The sequence below is a fragment of the Phaenicophaeus curvirostris genome, chromosome 5 (assembly GCF_032191515.1).
Source record: "Phaenicophaeus curvirostris isolate KB17595 chromosome 5, BPBGC_Pcur_1.0, whole genome shotgun sequence".
In the NCBI taxonomy this organism is placed as follows: domain Eukaryota; kingdom Metazoa; phylum Chordata; class Aves; order Cuculiformes; family Cuculidae; genus Phaenicophaeus; species Phaenicophaeus curvirostris.
In genome coordinates, this window is record NC_091396.1 from 22,719,433 (window position 1) to 22,746,309 (window position 26,877).

The 26,877-nt window shown below is 46.4% G+C and overlaps 2 protein-coding genes across 2 annotated transcripts in view; one reads left to right on the forward strand and one right to left on the reverse strand.

The window, feature by feature from the left end:
• CD82 (CD82 molecule) overlaps positions 1-26,877 on the reverse strand; it is a 346,751-nt gene that overhangs the window by 183,699 nt on the left and 136,175 nt on the right. The gene's annotated exons all lie outside the window — the stretch shown is intronic.
• Positions 26,283-26,877, forward strand: part of ALX4 (ALX homeobox 4) — a 42,968-nt gene continuing 42,373 nt past the window's right edge. The window contains exon 1 of the mRNA XM_069857911.1: positions 26,283-26,369. The gene's annotated coding sequence lies outside the window, so the exon portion shown is untranslated. The remainder of the gene's footprint in view (positions 26,370-26,877) is intronic.

The window sequence follows — 26,877 nt, forward strand, 5'->3', positions numbered from 1 at the left end:
GATGACTAAAACAAAACGTTTTGTGGCAGGTAAGAGATGTCCGCAGTCAGTCCAGAAAGGAATGGTCAAGTTCACTCATTTTTCAAGTGCTGGCTTCTGCCTATGCACAGCAATACATTGCAGCCACCACTGCAGGGCAGAAAACATGACTGGAAACCAATGCAGTGTTCTGAGAACAGAATGTTCCAGTGTGTTTGGCTCGTGAACCCTTGTGCCCCAATCCGACATTGTGGTTTTCTTTAGTCACTCAAGGCTGTAAAAAGTACATCTGTGTTCTCCCATCAAAGGGTGAAGAGGTGGATTCTCCATCTCAAAGGGAGGGAATTTACAAAATAGCAACATCAAGCAATGCCCACCATTTGGAACCATACTGTATTAATCAGCTTTTATTTAAAATTACTATAGCTCCTATTTTCACTTCTTATTGGGTCTTCTCTACAGATAAGTATGACTTGGTGGATGCTTTGGTGGGATCCTTCCTGTCCATTCTAATGCCTGGTATTGTCTACCCCCTTCTAAAGGAGAGATTTAATATTCATAATAAGAATATCCAGATGGCACTAAGGTAATTAACAGCAAGGGACCACATGCTTTGAGACAGGATGAATTCCAGTTGCCTGAGGTCTGGAGAAAAAAGAAATCTCTTTAGAAATTTAGCCCAAAAATTGTCCATAAATTATTTTTTCCCAGTTTCTTATGAAGAAGTAAGTATTGGCCACCACCCAGTTTGTTCATCCAGATAGATCATCAGGTCTAGTGCAAGGATTTCTACAGTGAAAAATCAGTCAAACAAGTAGAGGAATCTCAGGACCCAGGGGAAAAACAAAGGCTGGCACCTCAGTTCTCTCTGATGCTTATCGTTGCCTGTGGGAGGCACTAAGTGTCAGCTTGAAGACTTTCACTGCAGGAGGAATTCAAGCTCAGATCTTCAGAATGGTGCAAGAAGGACAATTAATGTTCTCTGAATTTATTAAGAAATGTTTATAGGGACAAAAGGCACAGAAATCAAAACTGCACCTGAATTGCAGTTAAACCTTGCTCCTTTCTGTTCTGCACCTTATTCACCAACTTTCCTTCCAGCTCCCATTCACCTTCAACTTTACTTTCCTGGCAATCTGATGAAGGTCTGCTGGCCCTTCTTCCCACTCCCTCACTGTCATACTCTTCCTGGGTCACCTTTGCTGTGCCTGCGCTCTCATGCCCCATGCTGAGCACAGAGAGCTAGAAACTATCATCTCTGCAGATGAGAGTATTGCCCTAGATCTATGTCACACTGAGGAGATGCTGACATAGCTTCTGAAGCAGGGGACCACATCGCAGCCCTCTGCTGCCAGCCTCAGACAATTAGCGATGGCTCCACACATGTGTTCCCCACAGCTGGCTGCTTCACATGATGCCTTTTAATTCCTTCTTCAGTGGACAGGGTTTGAATAGAAGGTGATTGACTGCAAATCCGTTGAGCTTTTCAGTAATACACTGCGTCTTTGTCCATTAACTTCCTTTAATAGTTATCTGCCTGACCTTATTCTTTCAAAAACAGGTGATTTATAATTCTTTTGCTAAATGTACAAAAGAAGCACACAGCTCAAGCTGACCAGAATATGTGTGTTTTATTGGGTTTTCATGAGGGAAGATGGCTGTTGCAATAAAAATGTATATTTTTGTTAAAACATGTCACAATTTTGCATTTTGAATCTTTTCATGGGAATGTAGGAATTGCCATCTCAGAACAGCCCAAACTACTGGTACCCTCTTGTCCTAGCTCCAGAAATAACAGGTACTTCAGTAGAAGGTGCGGTAAATTACACATAATCCTCAGGTCCTTGCATAAAGAAATTGTTCCAGATTCCAAAGCATAGAGTCTAATGTCTCAACCACAAAAAGATAATTATTAATTCCCATGATAATGCATTTCCTTGATGTCCCTTTACTGTATGATAGGAAAGGAACAACCTAAAACATCAGTGAATCTGTTGGAACACCAGAAGTTATATCAAGCCCCCAGTGATGGTTATTCTTCCCTTAGCTCTGTGTTTTAATTTAAATTTGCCAGTTAGGTTACTTCAGGTAATCTCAAAATTCTTATTTTGAAATTTTAAAAAATTAAAAAGGAAATTAATTAGAATTTTTCCAAATAAGTTTGTTAAACATGGATTTCTTATACCTTCTGATCGCTTATCCAGAGGGGAAAAACTGATGCGCTACAGGAAGATTCAGAATTTCATGGCTTCTTTGGGTGACAGCTATCAGTTTCAGGGGCCTTCTCAAGGGCAAAACGCACCAACATGGATTCTGGCAAGAAGATGTATTTCACAACTCTTCTTCCCAAGAGGCTTGAAACCTATCAGTCGTGAAAAACAAAGCCTTATCATTGCCTCGCTGGAGATGCCCTAAAAAGATGCAGTCTGTTAAGGCTGGAAATGACACAAAAACTTAGAGGACGCTAACCGCAGCCTCTACAGGTCATAGTACAAGGCAAACAGAAAAACGTAGCCTGTGCTGGGTGTTCCTTTCATATTCAAGACTTCACACTCCTCTTATTTGCTCAGATACGTCTTTACATCCCTTACCTTCAGTCACATCAGCAAGGAGTAGCCTCACTCGACATAAGGGGTCAAAAGCATGGGAGCCCCCTGCACACTCTCTGTCTAGTTTATGGAAAGAACTGAGCTCTACTGCAGGGAGAGCAGTCCCTGTTTTCCTGCATCCCTCTGGACATGTTCCTTGGGAGGATATGGGTTACCGCTGGCAGAGATGTTCTCTGCACTGACTGCAGACACTTAGCTTTGATCAGACTCCTGCCTCAAGCAGCAAATACCACTGCAGGTAGGTGAGATGGAGATGAGAATGAAGTTAAGCAAGGGCTTGATGATCCTCAGACCTGAGGGCTCAAACTAGTCATAGCCTCCACTATTTTTTAACTGGCTTTTCAACCCCAAACAACAAACCTTATTTTGCCCTGGGCTGCTCCTCATTTTTCCAGATGGACTACAGCTAGAGCAGTCAGCAGGGCAGTAAAAGAGCATCACGTTGCATTGTGAAGAGAAGATTCTAGCTTATCTATTTCTCCCCAGGTCTCTAAGAAGGCCATATGGATTTGTACAAGACCAGGGAAATAACAGTGTGTCTTTTAGATGAAAACTGTCTTCTCTGTTGGGAAACATCTGTACATGCCATCATTCCAAGGTACTCCAGCCACATTCCCGTGCCCTATTTCCACCAGTGGAAGAAGGAACTTCAGCCTTGCCCCACTACAGCCAATGTGCAGAAGAAGAGGTATTTTCTGCACTGAGAGATGCCAATAGCTGGACCAGGGAAAGGCTGTTATTTGTCCACATGAGGAATAAGTCCCATATGGTAAAGCCTCAGGAAATGATTTGTTTAGAGGTGTGAATACTAGGTCTGGGCAGATCATTTAGCTCAGTACTAGCACTGTATAAGTGGGGGGAGGTTTTAGTTCAGATGCCAAAGTGAAATTCAGGCTAAGTTAAAATTGATTACTTGGCATCAAGATAAAATTCTTAAGTTTTGGGGGAATGACAGAAAAGCTGTCCATCTTTTGGGTTTTTTTCCCAGCTACAGGTGCTTCCTCCAACTCAAAGCAATTTGGAGCTAATTAGTTTATTTTTATCCCAATTTTGTTTTTTAATTCATGTATTTTTGCTAAATTGCCTTATAGTTTTGCATTTCTAAAATTACTCGTATCATTGAAAAAAATATTTTTTTTAAAAAAGTCATATTTTGTGAGATTTTTCCATCCAGCTTTTTCAGTTGAAATTATTTTGGTCCCTATAGAACTTTGTTTTCTCTGTAATTTCCCATTTGAAGAGGTAGGACAGGTTCCATCCACCAAAAACAATGCATGCTATTTTGTCAGAGACAACAACAGACAATTTCTGTTCATCAAACAGTTTCTTGTCTGGCAACAGGGACTTTCAAAGGCTGGTTTAGAAGATGCCCTTCTACAGAAAGTCATGTCTGACCTGGGATCTCCATGAGATCATTGTGCCAGGAGAGCATCCAAGCATACAGCAGCAGCCCCCTCAGGAGTGAGCAGACAATGCACAGAAACCAACCTGTTACATCAGTTTAATTCATTGCTGCCTGCAAGGATGGACATAAGGCAACTGGAAAGAGAGGGCCGAGATAAAAAAAAAAATGTTTAAACAACTACTTAGACCTCTTGGAAATAATGAGGTTTTTTTCTCTCATGGATTATACCCGCTATGTGTTTGCCCTAGAGTTTTCCTGAGCTGAAGTTGAGGCTTTTTTCCATGTCCCCAAGGAATGTGTTAGAAAAGCAATGTTTATGTTAAGGGACTTCATTAACATTACGAGCCAGCCTGTAGTATCCAGAGACAATCGCAGGCTGAGCAGAACAGCATAAACAAGCCCTTGTTCCTTTGCATCATTGGCCCAAGCAGTCACCAGGTAGAAACCTAACCGTGGCTGCTTGCCTTCAGGGGAAAAAATAAGAAGGGTAAAGTAAACAAGGCCCCTGTTCAGCTTTCCTGAGCCTAGATGGGAATTGCATGCAATTATACATCAAAACTCAGAGCTGACTCTGAGCAGGCTCAGCTCTACTCCACTTTGACTGTGACCAAGTGGAGAAAACCCATGCCCATATCTTGCAACTGCTCTGGTCAACCACCTCCATCCTAGCCCATGAATATAGGAAACGCTTAAGTACATACTTAAATCTACCATTCCTCAGGACAGCACTGATTTTACACCAGAAAAAAAACAACCTGGCATGAGGTTACAGGCTTTCCTGGTCATGCTTGCTTTACCAAGCACAAGACTTAGCCGTTCATTATTTTATCCTAGTGACAGCTGAGGTTTCAAGGATTTTGCCTGCAAAGTTCCTTCCTGCCTCACATTCCCAGTTCCCCCACTCCCCTCTCCATCACAACAAGCTCAGCAGTGCTGTTCCCCTGCACTCCTGCTGATTCAATCCACACAGCAAGCTCCAGCACATCTGCTCCCACAGCCAACCTGACCCTGCTCCTGCAGTGCCGGCTGCTCAGCCACCTTCTCTCCAGTGAGAATGCTAAGGATGCTTGGGAGTATCAAATGGCCACTCACCTGCAGCCCAGCTGGGGCTGCATCCTTTCCTCCGCATCTCCTGGCCACAGACAGCAATGGGGTGAGGAGACACAGGCAAGAGCAACGGTTCTTTGTGTATTTGGCCATAATTTGAGGGGTGATGAACATGTACAAAGTTACATATAGAATCGTTTATACAAGCAGAAATGCCACGGGGGCTCTCCTGACTGGTGCCTGGATGTGTGCTACAGTTCTAAGAGACCCACAGCCTCCTGCCAATCCACATTCCTTGCTTGGCCCACCCTGCCAGGGCACACTGCCCTTCCCCAAGCAGCACACTTCATCTGCACCACCTACCACCGATCTGCTGTGTCCTTCCCCCCCATTACAGTGGCACATTCATCAACACCGCAAGTCCCCCACAAAGGAGAAGGCCCTGCTGGGGAACAGAGGTAGCAAAAGGCACTGCAGAGTGCAGGTGTATGGGCGTTCCCTGCACCACCCTGTCCCCCCTTGTCCAGCAGGCAGAATCAGGGCTCCTCTTGTCTCCCTGGCCCTCCCCACTCACCAGGCACAAGGCCCTGTGTGCACCCATCTGGGACACTAAAGCCCTTGCTACCCTAAAGCAGCCTATTTTCTGACAGTCACTGGCCTCTTCTCCCAAGTGACAGGGGACAGGACAAGAGGGAATGGCCTCAAGCTCCGACAGGGGAGGTTTAGGCTAGACGTTAGGAAAAAATTCTTTACAGAAAGGGTCATTGGGCACTGGAACAGGCTGCCCAGGGAGGTGGTTGAGTCACCTTCCCTGGAGGTGTTTAAGGCACGGGTGGACGAGGTGCTGAGGGATATGGTTTAGTGTTTGGTAGGAACGGTTGGACTCGGTGATCCGGTGGGTCTCTTCCAACCTGGTTATTCTGTGATTCTGTGATTCTGTGATTCCCAGGGACAGATGACTGATTTCCACCTACCCTGCGAGTTTTAAAATTTCCCCATCTCTCAACAAATCAGCTGCATGCAATAAGGGCAAGTGTGACAAACAAAAGCACTCCTGTCCTTGTCTTGTAGTCTTTGGTGTGATTTTATGTGAGTATAAAGAAGTTCTTCACACATAGACTTGCTGAATGTGGCTAGATTTTGCTTAGACAACAGTAAAATTTAAGATTTAATTGAAACAATCCAGCCTTATTTCACCAATTATTTCCCCTCCTTCCCAATATCATGAAAGCCAGCTAGGAAAGCACTTTTGACCAGTCAGGGGTCCACATGTGTCCCCTCCTCTCCTCTCCTCTCCTCTCCTCTCCTCTCCTCTCCTCTCCTCTCCTCTCCTCTCCTCTCCTCTCCTCTCCTCTCCTCTCCTCTCCTCTCCCTTTTTAACAATCCATAATGATACATTTAATTAATAATAAATATGCACAGAAATTTTCTGGGCAGCCGTATGATAGACACATTAACACCAGATAAGCCCAAAACTGTTTATTGTTATTACAGTGAATATCAAAGTGAATTAAGAATGATTGATTTGGCTCTTATTGTGACTTGGCCAAATATATATGTATTTAGTATGGGGATGTTTCAACTGAAGAAAGAGAAATGCTGTCGGAAAAGAAATTCAGATATATTTGTCTCTTTTTTTTATTTATTTTAAAAAGAACTAACTAGACCAATTATGCAGCCAGAATTCAAAAGAAACAGAAGTACTCAGTATGTTTGATACTGCTGCGCTAACCCAAGGTGACACCTACAGAAATAACTTGGAAGTGTCACTTGACAATCAATCAATTCCTTATGGTCACAAACTAGTTTTAAAAAACCCATAGCACCAAAGGTATTAATAAAACTAATAGGACATTTAAAATATTGCTGAAAGACAGAACCACGGCGGGCCAGGAGGGAGGCAGGAGCAGGAATCCCCTGACCAGTATCGCCTGCATTGCCTGTCACAAAGGACAGCAAGATTCCATGTATCCCTCGACTGGGAGAGCCCCTGCACCGCACTCGCCCGGGAAAACAAAAAAGGCAGGAGCCCTTATTGAAAAGATTATCTTTCCCATCAATAATCCCTCTCTAAGAGTTCTTTATTAGTAAACCCCATGGCAAAACCTGACATATTTACAGCTTGCAGTAAACTTTATGTATCTGCAACAATATTAATAATAAAGAGACGGTGACCACAGCAAATCATTCCAGCCTTCAAAATGATCAAGTGAAAGCTTAATTGTACTGAAAAGAGGGAGACCTGACAAGCTGGAAATCCTTCCCACATACCCTTTCCAGAAAAGAGAACTTTACTGAGATAAAAAAAAGTGTGTCAGAGGATTGGAAACATAAGAATACATATTAAAAAAAAAAAAAAGGGCAAGTCTGATATCACAGGCTGGGCTGAGACAGAAACCTGATCTTTTACATGGAATGGGCAACATTTGGGTCTGTTTTATGTGAATTGCTCCAAGCTGTTTTTCTTAGAAATGTATAGATTTTAAGGTAAGGCATACCGCATAGGCAGTACAGGTCATTCCTGCATTTAGAAGACGTTCCTCATTACTTTTCAGCTGACAAAGGTAGGGTCCGAGCTTTTCTTTCTTTGCCGAGTTACTTACTTGCTTTTACACTAAGTTGCATTTGGCAAAAGATGGACTTGCATTTTGCTGTCTGATTGCGCTTTTCAACACTCTCTCATTCCCTCTCTCCCTCCTTCTTAAGAATTATCTCATTTTAGTCACCAACGTGCAGAAATTTTTGTTTCCCTTGTTTCTTGCTGTTACAAAAAAAAAAATCTCAAAAATTCTACAAACTTGTCTCTGCTGGGAAAAATTATGCTGTTCAGAACAATATTCTGGAGAGGATAAATCTGAAGAGATCCAACTGGTTTTATTTGCCTTTTATTTTAAGGAGAATAAGAGTGAAGCAGGCTTTGTTTCTTATAAGACAGCATTCGCATATAATTGTTCTTATTATTATTTCTTAGCTAAAAAAATGGAACATACCTTCCCATTTTGCCAGTCAAAAAATATTTAGTTGTCTTTATTTTACCTGTCATAATAGTTTGTGAACATCTTTATATTGACTGAAAAATCAAAACTTTTGGTTGGGAAAAGGCAACTGGAAGTGACAAACACAGTATAAAAATTTTTGTAAGAATTGTAACATCTTCCAGAATGTTTTCTAAAGAGTCTGTTTCTGCTATAAAAAATGTAAAACTTAACTTTTCTTGTTTTCATTATTAATAACTATATTTTGACAGCATCATATTTCTTATACACGCATGTTAAAACAAGATGGACAAATATTGCAATTTATTTTTGAGTGGCTGATATGCCCCATTTGTTGATTCAAAAATTACCACTGAAAAACATAACAAGAAAGCTATAAAATTCTCTTTAATACATTATGTATTTATGCTGTGCTTGCTTGTCACATTTTGGTTAGTAATTATGTAGCTTTTCACAATGAAAACAAAACGTCTTGACCATGATGTTGTAATTATACACAGAGCATTCGTTCCCATTCCAGAATGACTCCCTGCTTTATTCTGCTCTGATAATCACATAGTGATGCCTTTGCTGTGCAGTAATTTTTTTTTTGTTTTCAGAGTATTTCTCCTCTAACAAGAGTTTCTATTTGTAAGAAAGTGTGTGCATAGACAATGAGCTAAATTGCAGGTCGCTTTTTATATATAGAAAGATCGATGGGCAGTAGGTATAGCTCAGTTTTACAACAACAAGAAAATCCTTCAGGAACCCATTCCAATAATACCCTGCCTTCACGCCATACAGTTTTACCATCAGGCTTGTGCATTCGGCACACAAAGTTCCTCTAACTTTGTCCCTTCAGGTTTTTATCTATCTGGTTTAAACGTGAGGCTTTTTTGCCCCAAGCATAGGGTCAGATCTTATTTGTTTGCTTGTTTTGTGTCATCATTTGTCACAAGCCATGTTTTCACTAAACTCATATTGCTGCTCTACAGCATAGTTTGAAATGGGGTGGGGCTGCTGGGTGCCTTCACTGTCTTCATAAAATAGTCAGATCTCATTAAAAAAAAAAAAGAAAAAGAAAAAAGAGAAAAGAAAAAAGAAAAAAAGGGGAGGGAATCATTTTGTTTGAAACATAAATAACGCAAGTAGCAGAGATCTGATGCCTACTGCCCCTGAGAAATTACTAGAAGGGACTTGAGAAAAAGCATCAACTATTTTTGCCTTTTGATTCTCTTTTATTTATTTTTATTGTCTATTATTACGGAGAGATACATCCACTCATAAATAGATTGCATTAGTTATTTTCCTAATATAGCTCTGCTAATTAAATCAACCTCAAAAAAAATATTTTCTTATCACATCTTCAGCTTAATTTCCTAAAACTTGGATTTAAAAATTGTTTTAATTCCAGCACACTAGGAAAACTCATAATTTAAAAAGTAAAATAACGTTCTCTAAACTTACCACAATTTTCCTTTAGCCCATTAACCTTTCTAATAATCCTGAATTGCCAATTTGGCAATTTTTAAAGATGACACCAGTATAAACACAGCTCTTTCTTTATATACATGCACATATATATACACATTTTTTTCTAAAGGCAGGTTATAAACTGCACCAAGTTGGCAGCTGTCGGGAAGGTTATTTGTGGAGCAAGCACTTTAGCCTAGGGACGTAGTGGACTCTTAATAAGCAAGGGGGGTGGAAATTAGTGTTTTCTTTAAATTAAGACTCAAACAGAATTGTTTTAATTAATATCTAGAGCTAGCAGAGGAACTCACAGGCTTTGGTTTGCTCCTACTCTAACAAAATTTCCTTTGTGGTTTTCACTGTAAGATCAAAAGAAGCCAATTAACTTTTCTATAAGGTAAACAAATGGGGAACTAGAAATATCTCCACAAACGATCCAGTCAGCGGGGTCCAGCCTTTTGTTGTTTTCCCTTGTTTTTTGGTGCCATTTCCCCCAGTGCCAGAGAAGGGAGGTGACAGTGCCCCTGGGGAGGGCAGCCCAGACTTGTCTCGCCAGCAGCAGCCCACCGGGGTGGCGATGGGTGCCAGCTTACCAGCCCTTGCGCCTCACAGATGAGGGTCAGGGCAGGCACCACCGTGAAGAAGCCCAGAGCAGGATCACCCTGGGGCTCCCCAGCTTTATAGATGCAAGATGCTCCTTATCGCTTCAAGGAGGATACACCATATAAGAGGGGTGTAGGAGTATTTCTTCATCCTCACATCCTCGTCTCTCCCCTCCTTGCTGGCTTCGACAGGGCCCACAGAAGCCTGTGAAAACCTGTGCAGGCACAGCAGGACCCTAGGCATGATGAGGAACTGGAGCACAGTGTGGTCGTGCTGCACATCCCAGTGAGAGATGAACGCGTAGGCCCTGGGGTGCTCCAAGGAAACCCCAGGGTAGGTGGGAAGTGGCAAGTTCACAGGTAGACTGGGAACAAAGGAGAAGGCGCAGGGGGAGGAGAAAAAGAGAGCACAAGAAAAGCTTTCAGTCAAACCCTCTTCAGTTTCCTTCACGCATCAGCATTAAAAAAAAAAAAAAAAAAACACAAAAATGCACAGATCCTCACACCACCTTGCAGATAACCAGTAAACCTGTTCTTTTTACTTATTTTCTTGCAAGGTTTTTGCTTTATTCCCTAATGCTGCCTTGTTTGCTCAGTTAGATAAGGAACAGCTGCGCTGCTCTGCAGAGCAGGGGAAAAGAGCCCTCAGGAGCCTCTCCACAGCGAGCACCACGCCAATCCCCCACACCATCCCTCGCTCTGGGGAGCAGCCGCTGCTCCCTGCCAGCCCCCAGGGAAGGAGAGCACAGCCAGCTCCCCGTTCCTTGGCAAGTTCACTCTGTTTTTTGGGAGCACCAGCCACACTAATAAATGTAAATAACGGAATAGAATCACCTACCCAAGAAAAAAAAGAGAAGGCTTTCTGGAGGTCAACAGTTAGGTTAACTGAAACAGTTAACTGAAATGGCCATTTTATCTGTGAAAGAGCCACTGGAACCAAGTGTCCCACAGGTAGGATAGAAGGCTGCTCATTTTTGACTGGACCACAGAAAAGCAGATACTTCAGGAAGGCAGTGAGCCATGATGATGCCAACACTTTGCTCCTGAGGCAGCTGTGCCAGAGCGAGCAGAGATCCCTCTGATCCCTACCACCTGATGATCCTGGGATCAGGGGTACTGGTTTGAAAAAGATGAGGCTACGCCTCCAGGCCTCCTATCCCCATCAGTATTCCTGCATGAGAGAGCAGCTCACTGGTCAGTCATCAAAACTTAGGGTTGCAGAAGCCCCGAAAAATTCCAGCAGGCATAATGTGTTGCTTTCAACTGCAGGGTCAGAGAGGTTGGTTTTGCAAGTCCAAGCAGGTCTTGGGCAACCCTGCAATGTGATGTTCATCAGAATTAATCGCCTTGCAGTGTCAGAGATAGAGGTAGGAGCACAGTCAGTGGCAGCAACACAGAACTCCTTAGCTCTTGGGTCAGATGCTGCAGTCACCAGCACCATGGAAATACTGCAAATAGACAGGCTGAAAAGTGCCAAGATGTAGATGTGAGTCACATATTTTATCACTATATAAATATCTCAAAATAATTCCAAATCTCTGAATAACACAGAAATGCAGCCAACTCTGGTCCAAAGGGCGGTAGACAGCAAACTGGAGTATTACAGTGTAACAGCAGGAAGGAAGGATTTGACAGGCTCCTACTCACACCAAAAGGCATTCGTGGTGTTCAGTGCACATGCAAAACTATCTTCTCCTTCCCGACAGCACCAGGGAACTGCAGAGCCATCCCCATCTGTGTGCCCTCCTCCTGTGGTGCCAGCCCTAGGTCCTCTCCCCAAGTGGCACCCTGGGAGCAGCAAGGCACGCCTGCCACCCTGGGGGCCACAGGACTTTAATTTCATGTGCTGCAGCCTCACTGACAAATACAGAGAGGAAGGTGATTTTCTAAGCGGTCTCCTCGTACTGCCAGAAGCTTGCTCCTATGTGCGTGATTCAGGAGCACAGAGAAGGCTGAGCCCAGCAAAGTGCTTCTGCCTCTGGGGAACATGCAGGGGTGCCCAGAGCAGAGTGCTCTGGGTCCACAGGGCAAGGCAACCCACTGTCCTTATGCACCAAGTGCTTTGGGGAGATGGGGGAGCAGGGTGATGACTGCATCTGGGTGAACAGATTGCTATTTCAACCCCTCAGTGGGTTTCATTACTAACTTTTTTTTTCCCTATTCTAAGGGGCACCTAAAGGTTTCTTAGTTTTTTTAGAACAGGCTTTCCTGATCATGTCACCAGTAAGTGAAATTAAGACCCTCTCTCCCCATGCTCCCAACCCCCACATCTTCCTGCCAGATCCCTTTGGTAGGGAAGGAGAGTTAGCAGTATTCACAGATCGCAGTCATTAGGCCTTTCCTGCATAATTTCTAAAATGCACTAAGAGAAAGAGGTAAGAGGGGGATAAAGAAAAACCCCTTTATTGTGCTGAAGCTCATAAATTCACTGCAAGATGATTTATAGCAGCAGAGCGTAGCACCTAACTCAAGTCAATGCAAGAGGTTAATATGAAAGGTTAAGAAACTCCGTTCTGGCTGATTTATGGTTGGTCTGTTGGCTTTTATCCTGACCACAGCCCTGCAACTGTAGCTTGGAACTCTACAAAGCACAAGAGGGGGTGGCAGTGTTAAAAAAATAACGTGTATTTAGACATTATCCCTGCCTATAAAATAAAGACCCCAAAATGTTTAAATGGCCAAGAAGCTTTCGTATCACCATATGCCACTCCGAAAGCAAAGCGCCTCCACTCTTTTATTCCCAGGCTTCCAGATGAGAGGGGACTGCTGTGATCATCTTGTTTGCTTCCTGTATTACACAGACAATAGATCTTTCCCAGAAGCTGAGTTAAAGCACGTCTTCCTGAAAGCTGCCCAAGCTTGAAGCCTCCAAATGCCAGCAAGCCCCTCTGTCCCCGGGATAGGTAGAGATGCCTTTGGCAGCAATGAAATGATACCTTGCTCCAAAGATTAACTTGTTTGAACCCAGCATCCAGCAATTGCATCTTATGATGCATTTCCACTTGCAGAGCAGAAAAGCCTCATGTACATAGGCATTTCTGTTTGCAAGTGTGTGCAGATGGTGATCTCCCAAACTTTTCTCTCCAATAAGATGACTGTATTGTGCTCTACAGAGCCTCCTGCTATTGTCCTATGCAGGAGCAGGAGCTGGACTAGATGATCTCTCTAAGTCCCTTGCATCTCAGGTAATTCTATGATTCTATGATATATTTTTGCTTGCCTTGCCAAAAATCTTTTCAACTTTCTTCAGCACTTGTGCAGACAGAGGAGAGCTGAACTGGGTGCAACATTTGAGTAGCAGCCTTAGCAAGTATTGTGCATCTCTGCTCCCAGAATTGTGCAGTGTTATTACTGCTGTCACACTGGTAGTATTTCCATGAAAATCCATGCACAAATTTGCTTCTACTTCAAAAATTTCCATCTTAATTCCACATGCTACGAGTTTTAATCAGGCAGTATTAAGACAGGCATCACGGAGAAATATGAGTAGACAGATTTAACGCAAGTTGACTTGACCAAGCAGGCTGAATTCTTGTCTGAAAAAGACAAGCAGTTCCTCTTACAAGACCCGTTCCTGGGAAGCCATGTACTGCCAAAAGACTTTTGTCCATGCTGTTTATCATAACTATTGCACTATTTAATCCATGACCGGTAACAGACTACTCCATCTATAGCTCTCTGAATCTTCTCTTTCAGTCCCAGACTTCGTATTGTTTATTCTTGGAGTCTTGTGGATTTGCCCTAGATTTACCTCAGTGTAACTGAGAGCCTGGTCTCAGCAACTGGGAGCAGTTCTGTGTAACTGTGCGTGCTGGAGAAGGGACATAGTGAGGATACTTTTGCAGTAATATTTTGCAGCAATGATCCAAACCCACAAGAAATTCCTGTGCCTGTAAGTCTATGACTTTGTTAGAGGAAATTAGGTTTGTCCTTCGATTTTTTTTTTTTTATAAGAGCATCTGTCCATCAATGTTTTGGGAAGCTGGGCTGTGTTAAGGCTACAGCCCCCTACTAGCCATGAGGTTTTCCTGCTCGGGAGGGAAGCATAAGGAGGAGCCATAAGCAACCCCCAGGCACTTGGTTTTCCATTCTCTGCTGGGCAGGTCAGGAGGTAACTCAGCTGCTCCTGTAAGGGCATGGTGTCCTTGCAGTGACTGCCAGAGCCCTTGCCCATCCTAGTCTTGCAGGAGGCCATGCAGAAACCCTGCTCCCACAGTTGCCATTCCCAAGCTATTTTTCCAGCCACTGCCTCACAGTGCAACATGGAAAGGATGTCCATTTATCAGCTGGGCAGCAACACAGAGGGAACAGAGTCACTGTCTGTTTGCAAATGCACCAAGGATATGCTGCCAATCAAAAACGTCCTTTAGGTTTACACACTTTGACTAAACAAATCATAAAGCTTTTTAACACTCCTTTTCCTGAGGTTTCATAATACGAGAGAGAGAAAGGTACACTGATGTGTTTGGGAAAGACAAGATGTGTTTCTTAGATATGAAGCTAAGTTTTTTTTGGTTTCACTTAATTTTCTTTTTAGTCAGTTATGGCTGAATGAGCTCAAATTCTAATATCTGTGTGTTTGTGCTACTAGCCAATACTCCTGCTGCTTCTAAAGAACAGAGGATATTGGTTTATGGCACATGTGAGGCACAGAGAGAGAGAGAAAAAAAAAATTAGCTTTAACTTATTTTAGAAGAACAACTCATGGGCATATTCCTGCTCTTGGCTCTGAAATGATCTTCATAATACTCAAAAGGCTTAAGATGTACAAATGTCTTCAAGAGCTCTTGTGCAAAGGTGAAGCACAGAGTAACTTTGCCGAGTTATTCTAATCTGAGAAGGTATGCATTTTTGCAAAGAACTTTTACACAACTAGTAAGATGCTAAATGCCCCATATATAGTATTTCAAGTAAAAAAATACTGCTTTTCCCTCTCCTCTCGCCTTCCCTATCACCAGCTGACATCAATGGTAAAAGGCCTTGGCAGAAAAACTAAATCACAGGTTAAAAAAGTAATACAAACAGAAAACTTAATCCTGCTGCCAAGGAGCTGAACAGCAAAACTTTTATTGACTTTAGTACAGGCCAAATTAGGCCCAGGCACACAGAAATTAGGACAAGACACTATCTAGAATGTATAAGCCAACATAATGCAGTCCTAGGAGACTAGGGGGAAGATTTTGCTTTGGAAACATGTCCACCCAAATGTCTGAAACACTGGAATTCCATATGACTAGGGGACAGTACCCAAAACTCAACTTCCCTCACAGATCTGGACATATGTTTCCTGGACAGCTCCAAAAAATATCTCTTCTTCTCTGCTTAGTAGGTCAAAAACCAAACTTTAAAGTCTACATGTCTGTATAGTTGCACATATATGCATGAAAAGATGGACTAGAGAAACGAGGTTTTTGAAAACTTGTCAGAACTGTTGCATGTTTTTGCACTCTTCAGCTCAAAAGGTTGAGTGCCATGAGCAGCCATTGCTGTAGGGAGGCCACATCACTCTGTGTGGTCCTTTGCATTCTTACAAGCAGAATCTCTCAGGAGTTTTAAAATCAGTAAAAAGACCTTGAATTTGTATCTGGTTTTGCAAAGAAACAATGTGAAAGGTTTATCCTTGGTAGTCCTAAATAGCAACATCACTGTATTTAGCTTTACTGAAGGGGGTGTTTCTCCTGTGGATTAATTTAATTTCCAAATAAATTCAGTTCCCCGTTACCATTTTTGCAACTCAAAGGACAGGGACAAAATTTTGCAGCACCTGTTGAAACCACACCATTATTTTTTTTACTGCTATAGCCATTTAGGGATTTCAAAGGAGGACAGTCTAAAAGGAGCAGCTTAGCAAACTCAGACTATCTTCTGATAACAAACCAAGAGAGTGCCTGACAGTCTGCCGTGTGAAGGTATGAAATAAAGATCAGGGCCAAGCATCCAAGAGGACACCACCAACTTCTTCCCACTGCTGCTGGCAACAGAGTTCCTGAGCAGTTCCTAAAGCCAGAGCACCGACTCAGTCTGCCAGACTGACACTCAGGGTAGCTCAGAAAAGGTGTCCCTGAGGAGGGGCAGCTGGACACGAGGCAACAGATAGAGTTTCATTTCATCTTTGACCATGGAAGTAACCAGACTCTTATTTCCATGGTATATGTGAGGTCTCTGTTCATCCATGCAGTTCAGTGATCTCATCCTAACTGCTCGTCCCAAGGTAAAATAAATTTATGGATTTAATGCAACCGAAGGTTTTTAAAACAAATCTCTTCTTGTCCCTCAAGAAATATTTAAAAAATCATATTTCAGCTTTCTGTTTAGTTTAAATGGCATCACACAACTCCATTGCCCTCCCAGAAATATCACCCAAAAGCTGACTCAAACATGAACTGGAAGAGGGCTAATGCAGTTGAAGTAAATCACGCAGGTCGTCCAGAGTGAATTGTTATTCCCATTCTCCTTATAAAAAGTGTATTAACCTGGTAAAAAAATCAATAATAATAATACAGAATAAAATGCTGAGTTTCTTGGAACTGTCTATCAGTCCACTGGGCCAATTTAAGACTTTTTGTGAATGTATTTCCATTGTGCTGCTTGAGGTCTTGAAGAGGAACTACTATACCTTTTCCAACATTTTGCAGTACTGTGTGTTTTATTAAAAAAAGAAATCAGATGGGCACATCCTTAGACCATTTCCTTTTGTCCAACCTGGCTGACAGTATTGCTGATTCTGACTGTTGAAATGCAATCAAACCAAACTCAGGCAGCCCTCCTTCTGAACAGTGTTTTAAGCACCATTAAATTTCTCCTTTTCTGAATCGAGACAACTATTGAGGAGTCAAATGCATTGTGTAATTCACCATGATGTCATCAGAGTCAATTTCTATAATATACCAACCTGGATATTCACGGCAGTAAGCCTGCTTTAGAGAATTCTGCTGGGAAAGAAGATGAGAAAATACAGAACAGGTTAAAAGACCTGTCTTAACCCCCTAGAAACAACAGGTTCCTATTTCAGACCCATGGAGTCACAGACTGATACATTTCCTAAAATGAGTTCTGAAGTCCCAAATGCGATTCACCGAGCAGATATTCTTCAGTTCAGAACAAAGACATATTTAATTAGCACGTTTTTAGTGGCATGCTTAACAGCCTTACCCCCCAGAGTTGTAGGCCACTCAGCTAAATTTCTATGGAAGAAAAGCGTGAAAAGAAAGCAAAGGACTAGCTTCTAGGAATAAAACTAGTGTTAGCCTCATTCAAACCACTCATAGCACGGAAGTCATAGAGCAAACAACTTGAAGGAAAAGTCTAATGTTTTCTAGTCCTCTTCTGGCTGCAAATACAGTTTTGATAGTCATTGGCAAGGACATAAGAGCTGTTTCCATTCCCGTAAGTAGAGAGCTCACTCACCATCACCAGGATCCTATTGCTTCCAGTAAAGTAGATATAAGTTCACACGCACCTTACGCATGCCTCATGTGACATGTGTGTGACCAGGGTTAATTCAAATGGAAACAATCACTTAAGCTCAAAAAGGGAGTTGAGAAAGAGTTGCTGACCCTTACGAGTAGTGACACCTTCATTCTTACCAGTGTCTTGAGGACCAAATCCTGATGCTTGTTTCACTCCGCTGAAAAAATAGAGCATGACTGGGAGACAGAACGGGCATGAGTGATATATTTTGGTCCCATGTGATTTGGGATTTTTATTTGATTGTTTGGTATGACAAGATGCAATGCAGAATTCCACTCAAATGGCATGAAAATTTTGGAGAGTCATGGACAGCACAAAGTCTCTTGTAGTAGAAACAAGACTTATTCCTAGTAAGGTGCTGTGAACAGTTACTCAAAAATGTATTATTTATGTCAAAAAATAAGAATTAATATGAGATGATAGATCTCTCCACTTCTGGAATTAGTGACCGTAATATTTGATTTATTAGATATCACTTTCCCAATGAGCCTAATGTCACAAGCCAAGCATTACTGCAGAGGTTAATTTTGCCCATAGAGACTTCAGTGTTGGATGTGAACTCAAGAGAAAGGTTGGCCTGACCACAAGAAGGGATTGAAATCACTCCTGTACCATCATAGCAGAACTAGCTGGCGACAGTTCAGTGCTTTTGACCAGAGGCAGTGAATCTTTCTGATTTCCCTGCTGCAAAGTGGGGAGAAGTAAATATCTTACGCAAATACTCAGAGAACAGAGAAACACGTGGAGAGGACTGGTTGAACTGGCAAGCTTTAAGGGACCAGTGGACTCTGGCCTAATTGAGGGTGTGCAGGCATCGATGGTTCAAGAAAACATCACAGGAGCAGTATGGCCAGTCTCTGAATCTGGGATCTAGAGTGATCTGGAAAGAGGAGGAATTCTGGAAAATCCAGATCTAGCCACAACTGCATTAATATACACAAAAGCAGAGACACAACCATACTGGTATGTTCCCTGCCTAGTGAATGGGGAATGGGAGTCAAAGTGTGCTTTGCAGAAAGGGCAATACAAAAACTGTTGCAAAATTTAAATCTGGTGACTCCTTAAACCCACTGGCTTCTTCTGGACTAAAACACAAGATGAGTTTCACACATTCTCCAGCTTTAGCCCATGCAGACTTCACATACATGCGCTCACCCTGAGCCTGGGACACATCTCTCATTAGCTAGTAACCTGGTTATGCAGTTCTGCTGCTCTCAGCAATTTTTTTAAATCACATCTGAATTCAAGGGTTGCTGCTTCTGGGTAAGCAATCAGAAGTTTAAATCACATCTGGGTAAACAGTCACCATTGTATGAGGGTTTAAGTGGCGCTCATAGGAGTTGAGAGTCGTCTCTTGGAGCATACATGCTGGTTAGGAAATGCCCGTGGCTTCTCTGGGTGCACCACAATCTGTCTGCATGGTTTCATCCTTTTTTGGTGGCAAGTGTGGGCTGACTGCTGGTTGCAAGTGAAGGGCTGGTGGCTTCACAGAGAAGCAGGTGCACTGAAAGCTTTAAATAGCTCTGCCACGTATTTCAGACCTGACTGGCGGCACTCCTAGTATTCTGCCCTGCATTATTTGGCCAAGAAGCCTCAGTCTTTAACTTCCAGCCTTTGTTTTTTCAACCTCGCATCTTCATATGTCTCATTCTTTGGAGCATCCCACCGCCGAGCCTTGCCTAACACAGGTACATCTCCCTGGAGTGCTGTTCAAACATGCCAAGGAAGGAGGACATAATGAGAACCCATGGCAGGACATCAGTAATTTAAGCCAGGATTTGAACCCAGGCCTTGGCAGATGTCTAGAATTTTGCCCAAGTGTGCTTGTTTCCCTCCTTTCTTTTTCCAAGTGTTTGTTTCCCAGTTTGCACTAAATTTTATTGAAAACACCAGGCTAATAGCAATGGGGAGAGTGGTTGAGTAGATTTTGCCTCTTTTTCCCTTTTCTTTCTGGAATGCAGCCATCAAAATAAACATTAAATACAAAATGCTGGGGCTTGAGTTATTACTTGTGAGGGTGCTGGGAGGGAAATTTATAGCAACATTACTGTGTTTTGCTAGAAATCTCTTAATGCACCAAAGTAGAGTGGTGTGTGTGTTTTTTATTAAAATGTTACACTCTATAAATCTGAGCAGCAGGGAGGACACAGGTGGCCCTGGTGCTCAGCTGACCGGACTGTCATTTCTAACTTGGGGAAGGTCCATCTGACTGTCCTTCTGCTCCGTTCCAGCTTCAACACAGCCACAGGCCATCTCTATCACAAACTGCAATGGTTGTGGAGGCTCTGCATTTGATTCATTGCTGTTACTGTTGTGGCTGTGTTTACTCCCTCTTTTTTTGTCCTTCTGAACTTTAAGGCACAAAAGATAATACTGAGTCATTGCTCCTGCCTTGATTGTGAATTTCCTAATTATGTTGTTCAGACTATTCTCCTCTCTGGTCTTTCTTGATGACTTTCTCTCATGTCATGAGAAGGTTTCACGGGTGGATGACACCTAAAAGCTGAGGATAGTTGCTGGGCATAGGTCTCTCACTGTGGCTGAACAAGATTGTTGGCCATGCAATTTGGAGACTGGGTACACATTGTCATGATTTCTGATTCAGTAGTCTAAATCATAGTGGCCTGATTCCTGTCTGAGCTGCTGCAGTTTTCACTGGCTCCAAAGGAAGCTGAAGAAGCTCAGAACCTGGGGAAATCCTAGCCACTTATGTCTTTGCGCCTGTCAATAGATAAGATACTTCTACCTGAAATTTGGGAGGCTGGCTGAGCAGTTCAGCTGGGAGAACGGCTGGTGCTGCTGAGGGGCTCACTGGAGAGGGGCAGAGCACAGGACTCCAGGGCACTTTCCCAGCTCCCCGTTGACAACGGATTTTGTGGCTCACTGTGAGTTCAAGGAATCACTTCGTTTCTCTTCCTTAAAACAAGGATGCTACCCTCAGTGTGAGACTTTACAAGTAAGTGGTACCCTCACAGGATGGACATCCCATCCAGGCAATCCTCAACCTGACTGCTTGCAAAATTTTTTGGATGTTTTCTATAAGAAAGAGCGACCCTGGGCCATGGGGAATCTGCGAACCCTGTGAACCAGTTCCCCCTTAGTGAAGTATTACTCTCATACATTCAGCCTTGATCAGATTTTTGTGGGAGCTCAAAACGAAAATAAAGAAAAATCAGCACTCCTGCAGGGCTCAAAAAAAAAAAAACCAAAAAAAAAAAAAAGCAAATGAGTAATAGAAAAGAGAGGGTCACAGCTACGGTCCGGGGGACTCAAACATTTTGCCCGTGCTAGGAATCGCATCTGCTCGGAGGTCCGGCCGTGTGTTTTTTGCAAACCCTCCTTGTCCTGCTCCTCTTCCTTTTCGGAATGCTTCTGGAAAGGGCTTTTTCACGGCTTGCCTGAGCTCTCTCCCCACAAAAGAAACTCACATCCCCCTTCTACATCCCTCCCCGAAAGAACTTGCTGAAGAAAGGGGGAGCAGGGGGTTGTCCCCTGGCGCTTCTGCCCTCGAAACCCCGCTCGGAGCAGCGGGGAGGGGGGCAAAGCCCCTGTCGTGGCCCCGCAAACGGTGCAGCCTTTGCCGTGAGCGCCTTGGCTGCGGCGGAACGGTAGATTTTAGCTTTTAGCGCAAATCACGATGCACTGCCCGCCTAAAATGTTGCTGTGATCTCCGTAATTGGAAGCGATTATAATCAGGGGGAAAAAAAAGAAAAAAGAAAAAAGAAACAAAGGTTATTATTCTTAGCGGTGGATCGGGTGTTGCTATGTTTGGGGAGATCTATTCTTGTTTAGTTTAGGGATGGGTTTGGAGAGTTACTCGGAGATTACAAGAGAAATGTGGATTTTTTTACAAACGACCCGGCGTGAAAATGCCTGTCAGGACATGAAGCGAGGAGGGGAACAAACTAAATTCAACGGGGACGGGGCTGAGCCGGGCTCTCCCTCGCGGCAGACCCAGGGCTCGCCTCGAGTGCCTCATATTTGTAATTAAAAATATCCACGCTACCCTGGGAACGCTTTGCATCCTCTCTCGGCAGCAGGCGCCAGCTGCTCTTCACCGAGGTATGCTGGAGGTGGGTCGCCGGGCTGGGGCACAAGGGACTCCGGGGCCGGCTCTCAGCACCGGGCGAGCTCCCTCGCAGCCCCCACCTTGGCTCGGCCCCAGCCCGTCCTCCCCGCGCTCTGCGGCCGCGGGGCTGTCCCGGCTCTGCCTTGCTCGGAAAGGTCAGGGGGAGCCGCTCTCGCCGCGCTGACAGGTGCACCAAATGCCACTGGATGCCTTCGGCTCGGAGCCCCCTCCCCGGCCCCTTTGTGTCGTGCGCAGGCCGACGGGGACACGGCCGGGCCGGCGTCCCCCGTGGGGAGATGCCCCAAGGGTGGTCGGGGGCTGCCCTCGGCCCGCCCGGTACAGCCGGGATGGTGCATCCCGGGGCTCCGCTGCCGCCTCCCCCGGGCTAACGGTGTATCCGCCAGCAGCTCTACCTCCCCGCAGCCGCGGCTTCTGCCCCAAGCGAGAAACACCCTGTGACTTCAGAGCGGGGTGTGGCGAGGTCACACGCAAACGGAAAGCATCGAGGAAATGGATAGCAAGTGGATCTTTTCCCCGCAGGACGGAATTTACAGAAAGCCCCTGAAAATGTCAGTCCCGGGGTGGCACGTCTGACACAGGCGCTCCCCCAGGCAGTGTTTGGGGCACTTGGAAGCGGGACGAAGCGCGCGGCAGGGCTTTAACCCAGTCCCGCATCGCAGCCTCAGCGCAGGCCGGTGTCGGGAGGCTCCGGACCCAGCCCCGCCCGGTCCGGGGCTCCCGCGCCGCGGGGCGCGCTCCGGCCGGACCCCGGGCGGAGCGGGGACCGGGGCCGCCCCTGCTCCGCCTTCTCATTGGCTCTCACGCAGTGGCGTCATCGGGGGGCCCGGGAGCGCCGAGGCCCAAGGCGGTGATTTTAGGTTCCGTGTTTTCCCGGGGGCGGTGGAGGGAGAACGGGGCCGGAAGGTTCGGGGGATCCCGAGCTCCGCTGCCCCGGCCGCGCCTCGACGGAGCGGGACCAGCCGCCCCTCTGCGGCCGACAGCGGGTGGATCGATGCTGCAGCTTGGAGCCAGCGCAGCACTCCCTGGAAAATAAAACAAATTTTAAAGAAAAAGGGGGGAAAAAATAAAAAAAAAAAAGACGAGGGGGTAGTAAAAGAAAACACAATCTTGGCCAGAAAGCCTGAATGGAGGAGGGGCCCCCTCCATCCCCCCTGCCTCTCTCCCTCCATCCCGAGCCCGGAGAGCTCGGAGTCCCCCGCCCGGGCACTGGGCGAGGAGGGCATCCCGAGGGACCCAGCAGGTGCCCCGGGGCTGGTGAAAACGTACAGACGTACAGACACACCGCATGGAGCAAACCGGAGCGAACCTCGGAGCAGCGGGACGGGCGCTGCGGCTGCTGCGGTGGGAGGCGGTGGGAGGCGGTGGGAGGCGGTGGGAGGGCTCCGGAGGACGCGGGGAGAAGAGCCTTGTCCGCAAAAGCCCGGAGGGGCAGGGGCCAGCCTGGCCCGACTCAGAGCCTCCTCCTTCGCTTTCCCTGGAAGGAGAAGAGCGGATCGGCTCCGTGTCTCAGTAAACTCCTTCGTGTCACGAAGAAAGTGTTTCAACAACAACCGACATCCTGTGTAAGCATCTATACGTTTGTCGGCGAGGAAAGGCTCCGAGGGCAGGAGAGCAAAGGCAGCTCAGGCCCCGGCCCGGTGCCCGGCGGGTGGCAGGTACCAGCAGCACTGTTGCTAGGCAAGTTCTGCTCCCGAAATAAAGATGCAATCTTCGTCCCACTGGAAAGAAGGGGAAAAAAATGTTTGGGAGATTAGCACGAATTTTTTCCCCTCTCTTTCCCCCCAGCAGTGGAGTTATAAATAGGTCCCCTTCAGATCTTAGTCCGGTACAAAAGGAGCCCGCAGCTCTGAAGTGACCACACAAAGCAACCCAATGGGTAAACAAACCGGAGGCAGTTTCCAAGACCAGGGCCGTGCCAAAGAGCCTGGAGGGAACGGTGCGAAAGATTCCCTTCTCTCACCATCCTATCCCCAGTGAAATTAGCCCACTCCCTAACCGAGATATTTACTCTCCCACCCCCCACCCCCGGATGGAGCAGGGAGGACCTGCGGTGCTGGGTTCGGCATCCCGGAGCCCCGCCGTGCCTCGAGAGGCAAAAGCCCTGCGAAGAAGGTAGAGGCTTGAGAAGGACACAGCACGTTTCTCCCGGCAGTGGCTGGGAAAGTGGAAAAGCGTATTCCTGCCACCCCCGCCCCTGCCCGCACCCCGCAGCCCAGCGCCCGGTGCGCAGGGGGCAGCGGGAACCTCTGCCCGTTCCCAAGGCAAGTCCCAAGCCTGACTTCCTGAGGAGTAAAGATCTTTTTTCTTGCAGAGATCGAGATGCAGAATCCAACCGCTATCGCCTGTCCCTCGCACCGGGTCCTCTCCCGGCAGCGATGCCCGTTCCTGCCCCGGTGGAAAAGAAGCGGCTCCTAAATCAAGCCAAGCAGGGCTGCCCTGGGCTGCTCCCTTCTCCCGGGGCTGTCGCCGGGAGGGGACATCTGGATTGCCCAGGGCTCGAAAGCCGGGAGATTCCCCACAGCAACGACTTGCTCTGTGGGAGCTGCCGTCCCTAAAAGCAGTACCAGTTGGCTCTCACCTGGGGTCTTCAACACCACAGCCCTGTGTAGGAAGGGACCCTCGGGATTGACCCCTTCCAAAACCAACAACGGCTGTACCTGAAAACAGCCTCGATATAAAAGCGCACATGCATACGAAATCGGCCGCTGGTTGCTGCGGAGCGCAGACCTTTCGGCCGCTTTTTCGCCCTTTCCCTTTGGACGCGTTTGGTGCAGAGACAGGGCAAGGTTTGGGGTCACTCGGAGCAAAACTGGTGAGATTGGGTTTCAAGTGGTGCGTGTCCGTTTCTGCCCTGCCGATCCTCGCTCCCGCAGGCAGGGATGCTCCCCGCGCCCCGGAGCCCTCCCGAAGGAGCTGCGGAGGGACCGAGAGGGCAGAGCCGCAGCGCCGGACCCTCTGGACGGGCAGAGCCGTCGCGAACACGCAGACCCATCGCTTCGTTTGGCGGGCAGCGCGGCTGCAGGCTCCTCTTCCAACTAACGGGGGCTGAAGAGTTCCTCGTCAAACTTGCTGAGAGGACTTCAGGTAAAACCCAACCCAGGCAAACGAAAACCATCAAGAAAAGTATTCTCCAATTATTCCCCACCCCACCCCCACCCCCGTCCCGCCAGTTCACCAGGTATTTGCGAGCACACTTTCCCTCGGTAACGATTTCCGAATTAACCTCCCGTTTCCAGGGACACAAACTGGCCATTAGAGAGAGAGGTTTATTGCGGTCCTTTCCGAGGGGCTGCGGATTAGCTCTGATTGGGAACTAATGGACTTTTCGTTACACTTTAATGAAAAGAGGGGCTGGAGAGGCTCTCCGGCCGATGCAGACTCCTTGGGCTCGGCCAAGCTGAAGTGCTTCTGTGAGCCCTTACACCGCAGCGATTCTGGAATAACAGGAAAAAAAATAAACAAAAACAAAATTAAAAAATATATCTCCTGCCCGATATCGGAATCTCTTCCTTCAGTTGTTGTTGTTTCTGCTATTTAACTTTGCCAAAGAGAATTCCCGAGGCCGAATATAACGACGCAAGATCTAGGACTGCCCTCACATCATTTCTTTCAAGCTACTTCTTCGTTCGCTCGGGTAGTAACTGGCTGGAAAACCCATATTTAACGCGCTCGCACACCCAAATAGGATATTCCACCAGCGCAGCCGCAGCGGAGCCGGGGATGTTGGAGCCGGGGCGCTGCCGGGACCCGCAGCCCGAGAGGGGCTCAGTCCCTACGAGCAGCCCGGCCACGGCTGCGGGGACCGGCGGCGCCCCGGCTCCCCCGGCCGCCCAGAAGCGGTTTTTAGAAAGGCTCTCGTACATTGAGTCTCTTTGCTTTGTATTAAGTCGTGGAGAAGGGAGAGAGAGGGGGCTGTGGTGAGGAAGATTGGGAAGGGAGAGAGAAACGGCGTGGAAATAACTAAGCAAGGTAATAAAGAGAATTAAAAAGGCAAATCCGCTGAAAGCTTTCTTGGACCAGAAAGATGAGCGAGCCCAGCGCTGCTCTGAGGGAGACTCAAAATGGTATGAAATCCAGTAAATGGATCCATCTCTGGCTGTTTTAACGACGACCTCGCTAGAAAGCCCTTCTGCGTCTGGGGAGAGAGGGACGGGGGGGCCGTTCTTGTCAGAACAGAGCTAACGAAAACGGTGGTGCTGGTCTTGCTCCTCGAGCAAGGCCCTGGGGGCCGGCGGTGGCCACAGCCCCCCCCGAACCCTCGCCCCGGAGGCCGCCCGGCCGCCCCGCTCCCCCCCGAGCCGCGTCCCGCTCCCCCCCGCGCACCCACATACACACAGTTATGAGTCTCCCCCCTCTCTTTACGGGGGAAGGCAGCCGAGGGGAGAGGGGAAGACTCACTGGCCGGACCTCGCGGGGAGCCCGCTGGGAGCCCAGAGCCTCCACCACTGTCCCCGTTCGCAACCGGCTCCGCAGCGGCCCGCGCTCCCGAAGGGGTTAAGAGCGAACTTTCTTTCTGATCATTTCTTTCTATCCCTCTTTCTTTCCCTTTCTTTCTCTCTTTCTCTCTCTCTCTTTTTTCTCTTCCTCTCTTTCTCTGTCTTTCTCACTTTCTGTCTCTTTTCTCTCTTTGTTTTTCTTTTATTTTTTTCCCCTTCTTTCTTTTGACCGAAGAACAGTGGATGTAGTTTGCGTAATATCTTTATTACTGAAAACTTCAAGGTAAGCGAGCAATAGAAACCAGATGTGGGGATGGGAGGAAGGCAGGGTAAGAGTAAGTGTAAGGGGTAGCAGGAGTTAACCGGGGGAGGAGGGGAATCAGGTTGAATGGCGGGGTGGGGGGACACGGATGGGATGACAGAAGGTGAGTATTGATTTATTTTTAAGCCCTTTTTTTTAGCTGCAATTGACCCTTCAAATCAAAAAGGGCTCCTGCCAGCCTCTGCGCTGTTGCAAGTTCACCTCTGGCAGTCCCAGAAGCCGGGGCCAATTTTGTGTGCTTGGCGACCCTGTTAAAATCCCTCCCCGCTGCTCTCCCGCTTTTGATCCAGTCGTTTAACACCTGGAGAGAGCACGTTTTTAGAGGCAAATAAATAATGACGATCATAAACGTGTGGCGAGACTCCGCGGCGACCTTGCCTGGAGATGTGCTGGGCGAGCGCGGCAGCGCAAAGGGCTCGGGGCAGCGCTGCGAGAGGTGCCGGACCCGAAGGGGTTAAGCGCGGGAGCG